Here is a 7,265-nt window from a genome sequence, read left to right on the forward strand (position 1 = left end):
CAAGACAGCAATACCTCAGAATAGCTTAACTAAATTCTCAATGCATTCTTGATTCTTCTCTTTCCCATTATGTTTGTGGATTATAACAGTTTATGTTTTTCTTGGCAAAAATATTTGTAAATCCAAATCTTGTTATCAAAGCTTAGGCATCCTAAATTCATTTTAGGATTACATATTTGTTTGACCAACAAATTCTAAGCCTTTATTTGCCAATTAATATTTTTAAAAAATTTAATGTGTCACTTTTTTTAACCAAGCATTAGCTTTTGAACACTGGTCATTGCAGCATGAATAGAAGTAGTTATTTTCTGAAAAAATGGCTATGATACAGATACTGACTTTTGTTGCAGTGAGCATAGAGACTTATTGACCTGGAAGATAAGGTCAATATTTGCCTTGGGGGACAATAAATCCATATGTTCAACACCATATAAAGTCAATATTTGTGTTAACACCTATGTTTTGAATGCCTGTCCAAAATGTCTGAGAACTACTCTATAGGTGAATTTCTCAATCCTTGAGCAGTGTGTAATTCTAAGTAGACCCTGAAAAGCTCTCAAAAGTTTAACACTAAGACCGAAATAAATCAGTGAAGACTTCAAAAGTGGAATGAATGAATTTTGTTGTATTCATTCTTGTGAAAGAGTGGCATTTTCTTTGATGTATAAAAATGTTAAAAAATATGTGATTCATTAACGTGTGTAATTTGTTTATTAATACTATTCTAAAGTATATTTCATTTTTATATATTATTTTATTGTTCCATTACCGTTGTCCCAATTTTCCCCCCATTACTCTCCCCTGCCCTGCCCACGCCCTGCTCCCACCGTCACTCCTTACCATGGAGTCTATGTCCATGGGTCCTTATATTTGTTCCTTGACTGAGAGCTAAAAGACATACATAATATACCTAGATTTCTAAAGTGCACAAATAAATGTTACTTATCCAAGATTCAGATTGCCACCTTTATCGCTTTAGACTTCTAGGGCATTTCTTTGCAGATGTATAACTGGCTATTTTTTATTTTATTTTTTTTTTTAGTAAGTAAGACTTTTCATTTCATTTTATTGTTGCAACTTAACAGATTTTTACTTCTAATAAAGTAAATATCAATCTTTAATATCCCACATAAACACAAAGCTTATTGGGTGGGAGGGGGTCCTTTTCTTTATTCCAGACTAAAAGAGTAGTGAGACCAAAAAGAAAACCACTGTAGTTTAGCCCCAGCCAGGCCTGGTCCACTTCCTGCTCTGACCTCATAGGCGCCATTGTGATGCAGCTGCAAGCCCATCCCATAAATACAACGCTGGTGGGGCTGAGATTTTGTCCATTAGAGCCCAGGAAGCTGATTGTGGTGACCTGTTGGACTTGGACTTGCGAGCTTTGTTCTTGCCATTCCTTTGCGAGTTTGTTTTCTTTTCTTACTTTATTATTTTTGCCATATTTTGCATTTTGTTCCTTTTCCTTTATTATTTTCCCTTTTTATAAGTTTCCTCATTTGTTTTTCTTTTTGTTTTATTATTTATTTATTTATTTCAGTTTTATTTTCTTTTTAGTTTCTATTTTGTTTTTGTTTTTATTTTGAAGTTACTATGGCTAGTGACCTTGCAGCCACTGCTGTCCTTCGGGAATGCCTTGTTGGCGATTACAGGTTCCTGCACACCATCGGCAAGGGAGCCTATGCCAGGGTGTGGTTGGCCCTGCACGTGCCAACGGGGACAGAGGTGGCTGTCAAAGTCATTAGTCAGTGCGAGGCAACTGAATATTTTCAAGAAGTTTTTTGTCATAAGCAGTTAAATCACCCAAATATCACGCAATTATTTGAGGTGATTTCCACCAAGGAGAGATGTTATCTGTTCATGGAGCACGTGAGCGGAGGGAGCTTAGAAGACTACCTAGAAAACTGCGGTCCCAGGACGGAGGCAGCAGCCCGACTCATGTTCCGGCAGCTCGTGTCGGCGGTTCACTACTATCACCAGAAGAAGATCGTCCACCGCGACCTGAAGCCCCAAAACATACTGCTAGATGGTGAGAGAAACCCAAAAATAGTGGACTTTGGCTTGGCTAGGTACTATTCAGACTATAAGCTGACAACCGTTTGTGGGACCCCAGACTATATGGCCCCAGAGATCATCCACGGTAACACCTATGATGGCACAAAGGTCGATGTCTGGAGCCTGGGGGTAATTTTGTATAGGATTCTGGTGGGGGATTTGCCATTTAAGGGGGACATATTTGGGAATGTGAAGAAGAAGATCCTGAGTGGGAAGTTCAAGGTACCATCCTTCCTGTCCAAGGAAGGTGAAAATCTTCTACGAAAATTACTGACTGTCAGCCCCACGAGAAGGCCGACCCTAGAAGACATACTACAAGACCCATGGGTGACCATGAACAGCGAACTGAGGCCTTACAGCGAACCGCCCTGGGGCGACCTTGACCCCCAAGTGGCTGACAGAATGAGTGACATGGGGTTTACGAAGGAGGAGATTCAAGAGTCGTTGACCCAGAAGAAATATGACCGGGTTATGGGAACGTACCTTATCCTCAAATCCACAGGCAAGATGAAGTTTCGCATCATCCGGGTGAGACCCTGCCCCACCCCTGTCTGCAACATCGGGGGGAGTTCAGAAGAGACTTCCCTTCCCTTAAGCTGCCTGGGGTCGTGGACGACCGCTCCCCCACCAGAAGCCAGCCTGGTGTCCAGGGCCAGCACTTTCCTCCTCAGCCCCCAGGCCAGGACGGCCACACCCAGCCTAGCCCTCCCGTGTGATCCTGGTGGCTCCCTCACCACTCTGAGCCACGCAGCACCCACAACGCTGGAAGAGCCCCAGAAGGACCCACTGATGAAGGTGGGACCCCAGGCTCTCCATCTGGCCCCGGCCAGGGCTGGTGGGGTGTAGCTCACAGAACCTTAAGGTTCTTCCTAAAATGTATGTGCTGTGGGTCGTCCACTCAGAAGCAGAGCAGCAAAAGGACAAGAGTCGCGTCGAAATAATTTTGAGTGTTGTGGACGGCCTTCAGCATCCAGAGGTGGACACAGACAGCTGCGGGTGACAGCGGTGTCAGAAGTACACACCGTGTGTGCGGTGACAGGACCTGGACCGTATCTCCGTGGACTGTTTTCTCCTGGGACCCTTCTTCCCTCACGTGCTCTCTTTTGCTCCCAAGTTTGTGGGGGTTCTTAATAAAGTACTTTTTTTTTCTTCCAAATTTTGTAATAAACTTGATCATTTGATCCAGAAAATGTTTTGGATACTTTGTTTTTCATCCTCTCTGCACAGAATTGGGGCTGAGCATACTGTAGGTTGAGAAGCGTGTACGGATGTAGGACATACTGGGGCTTTACTACGGGAGCTCCCAACAGTTGGGAATGTGGTTTTATAGGGAAAAGGCCCCTGGGTCAGCATGGGCCAGGGGGAGGAACTGGGCATGCTGGGCAGGTTCCAGAGCCAGGGCACAGCAGGGGTGACGCAGGCGGAGGTCTCTGCTCTCAGGCAGCTGACAGCCTGGGTGCCCTATGACATCAGCTGCAACCACCTCTCCTGACCGGTTGGCTCTGCTTGCTTCCCTCTGGGCTGGTGTCATTCTCAGGGTTCCTTTCCCTTTATACAGTCAGACTTGTAAAGCGCAGGAGGAAGAGCGCTCGAGCCTGAGGAACCAGCCACCAGCCTGAGGAAACAGCCATGCTCGGGGCAGCCAAAGTTTAGTGAGCTGGAGTGAGGGCAGCAGCAGATGTGGCTGCATAGGAAGGGCGGAGCTCGTGAGCCACAGGAAGGCTGTGGGGTTTACTCTGAGAACAGTCAAACCCATGGTCCAATTTATGTGTTTTAAAAAAAATAATTTATTTATTTACGTTTGTTTGTTTATTTATTTTTAGAGAGAGGGGAAAAGAGAGGGAGGGAAACATCACTGTGTGGTTGCCTCTCACTTGCACCCCCAACTGGGGACCTGATGTGCAACCTAGTCATGTGCCCTGACTGGGAATTGAACCAGCGACACTTGGCTTGCAGGCCGCCACTCAAGCCACTGAGCCAAGCAGCCAGGGCTTTAAATTTATGTTCTAAAGCTAGTAAATTGTGGCATATGTTTGTATCTATTTCTACACATTATAAGATTGTCTACATATAATATGACTCACCAGGCAGAGCAGGTCTTCTTATAAGCACTGAAGAAACATGAATTGAAAACTATGTCTTTCTCACTTTAGTCCTTACCACCCCAGTTCCATGAACACGTAAGAATGCAAATTAACTGAATATTTTAAGAGGGAAAGCCCTACCTGCCTGATTCATTGTTCTTCCATCACTGATTAGCTGATCTTCTTGCCCTTGGCACTGAGGAACCTGCTGTGGTCCTTTGATTCATCTGTCCCCCTACCCTGAGATCCCAGCAGCATATGGCATAGACCTGCGTGTGACTCTCATCACTTTGTGTTGTCGTTCAGTGGTCCCCTTGCCTCCTTGCCCTGATCTCCCATTCCTGGATTCTTGGGGGCTGGGAATTATGTTGTTCACCTTTGTATTTCCCATCATTATCAGAAAGCCAGGTCCAGAGTAGGTGCTCAGAAAATGATGGACAGGTGAACTGTCAACCCTGTGACTGTCAGGGGACTGTCCCCAGTTGGGACACATCGGAGTGTAAAAGGGACTGTGATGAATGATTATGTTGCAACAACAGTGTGAAGTTGGACTGGGCTTGAACTGGGATGTAGGTGCCTCGAAGAACCTTGTGAAGCATTGTGAACAAAACTGCGAAGCTTCTAATTCTGGGCTCTTTTAGAAGGCCCTCGTACTCACTCCATCTGCTTGAGCTGCTTTAGCCTGATGGTCCTCACAGCATGGGAGACGTCATAATATACACAATGTTTCTAAGTAGTAAGGGCATGAAGGTGGAGCCATACAGACTCACACTTTCACAGTGTGAATTCCTTTTCATTTCTATTTTAGTATTTTTAATTACTACAAAAAGAAGCTCTCTGTTTGTTGTTAGATTACCTTTAACCCCCTCAAACTCCCACTAAACATCATTTTTAAATGAAAAGTAAACAAACCTCAGGATCAGGTCCTTTGAATAAGAAATAGTATTTGTCCAAGGAGCCCTGGTTTCTTTTATTGGATAATGGTATTAGAAATCAAGGTCTGGGTGCTAGGTATGCTCATTGCTACCATGTAACATTGCTTCTAGTCTCGTCTGACAGAGCAGGAACATATATGTGTGTACACTAACCTGAGAGAGTCTACAGTATATGTATAAATACCATAAAAAATAGTGTAACCGTCTATTTCTATCTTAAGCTAAATATGAATGTATACCAGTGTCTCTAATGTGTTAAGATGTGGATTGTTCTAGTGTTTGCCTTGCTTACCTGTAAACTTCCTCTCGAACAGTGAGAAACCTGTTCCAACTGCCTGCCATTCATTTATTTAATAGTTCAGTTCCAATGTGCATGTTCGGCAAATCCAGAATTGTTAACCCGTATCCCATGGGACACAAATTAGCAACCAAAGAATAGCACTTAAGCACAGTTTCTTCTGCTTTCAGTGTTAGAGACTCCGTTCATTTCCCTAGTTACTTAGTTCAGCACCTTTTCCCTCCATCCTCAGTGAGGTTCTTTTTCCATACATTTGCAATACTTGTTATTCTTTATTTTTAAAAAAATCCTTTTGTTTAGTCTTGTTTTATTCTGGATACTTTTTTCAGACCTATGTTCCAGCTCATTAACTCTCTCTTTAATTGGGTTTACTGTACTATTAAAAACCTTGGGGTTTTTTCATTTTGATTATTATATTTTTCAGTTACATCTTTTTCAATTTAGTTCTTTGTAATAGTTTCCAGTTCCCTGTCCAACTTTTCAACTATACCTACTATCTCTTTAATCATATTAAAAATTGTCTGTCTCATGGCTTTATTATCTGGATCCTAGGTGAGTTTGTTTACATTGTTTTGTGTGTGTGTGTGTGTGTGTGTGTGTGTTTTCCTTCTGTTCGTGATCCCTTTGTATTATTCCTCCTGCTGTGTGGTTGAAGTTTTACTGAATTCCAGAAACTGTAGTTGAAAAATAATGTCAGGTAAAGTGAGATCTAAGATGGTCTTCCTCCAGGGAGGATATATTTTTGCTTCTAACAGGAAGCTAGACCACTAACAATCCTGGATAACCTTAATCAAAATTTGAGGATGGGATGATTTTAAGAAGGACTTCTGTTATTGTAAATATTTACTTATTTATGGTATGTTGCTCTTTTCTGGGTACCCAACCCAAAGCATGGGGAATTTCCAGGGTTCCCCTTCCTTGGACTCCTCAGGACTCCAATTTTCATTTTTCTAACTCAACACTCTCAAAATATCTGCTCAACTTCTCAGTCATCCCTTCTGAGACTGACTGGTGCCCAATGAATTTTGTAAAAATAGGTGATTGGGACTTCTGGCCAAGATGGAGGCCTAGACAGACATGCTGCGTCCCATCACCAACTAAGAAGGAATACAACTACCTCAAAACTAGAGACAACCAGAAGTTCCAGAAAATCGAGTTGCATGGAAGTCCAACAAACAAAGATATAAAGAAGCAATACTCATCCAGACAGGTAGGAGGGGCGAAGCTAGGGTGGAAAGGAGGCGGTGTTGTGGAGGCAGCAGTAGCAGCACAGGTGACAGCAGCAGGCTGGCAGAAAGCACAATCAAACTTAAAAAAGTCAAGAGGGACACCTGGGAGCACTCCCAGCACCAGACCAGACAGCACAGCTCACGGTTCCAGCACCAGGGACAATAAAGCCTCATTGCTTCTGACTGTGCAAACCAGTGGGGGTTGGGGCAGAGGCAGAAACTGCTGGTCTCTCAGCAGAGTCCGCTTGTTTAAAGGGCCCCCATGGTCCTAGAGCATCCACAGACACACCCACTCTGGGAATGACAGCCAGAGCAACAGCTAGAGAGGTGCCAGGCCCATGCAGAAATGGGAGTAGTGCCTGGAAAAGGGACGAGTGCCGAGCAAGCGGCATTGTTTCCTCTCAGAACCCTCCCCCCAACAGCACCACAACATGGTGAAACAAGTTATCTTGTACTGCTGGCTTTTTAAGTATAAGGCTCATAGTACTATTATGTCATTTGTTTCCTTAGGCACCGCCATTGTATTAGTACAGCCACATGATTGATTGGAGTATCTCCCCTATTAATAATATACTGTTATATAGAGATAGCATAGATTTTAGAGGCAAAGTTTTCAGAAAAGACTTGCAATAAAAACAAACAAACAAAAAAACCACTAAGCACT

General features: G+C 43.4%; 1 pseudogene; it reads left to right on the top strand.

Annotated features, from left to right (window-relative positions):
• The first annotated feature begins 1,593 nt into the window (after window positions 1–1,593).
• On the top strand, window positions 1,594–2,901 carry LOC150022359 (serine/threonine-protein kinase MARK2 pseudogene; annotated as a pseudogene).
• The last annotated feature ends 4,364 nt before the right edge of the window (window positions 2,902–7,265 follow it).

The sequence above is a fragment of the Furipterus horrens genome, unplaced genomic scaffold (assembly GCF_987537825.1).
Source record: "Furipterus horrens unplaced genomic scaffold, mFurHor1.1.pri manual_scaffold_1, whole genome shotgun sequence".
In the NCBI taxonomy this organism is placed as follows: domain Eukaryota; kingdom Metazoa; phylum Chordata; class Mammalia; order Chiroptera; family Furipteridae; genus Furipterus; species Furipterus horrens.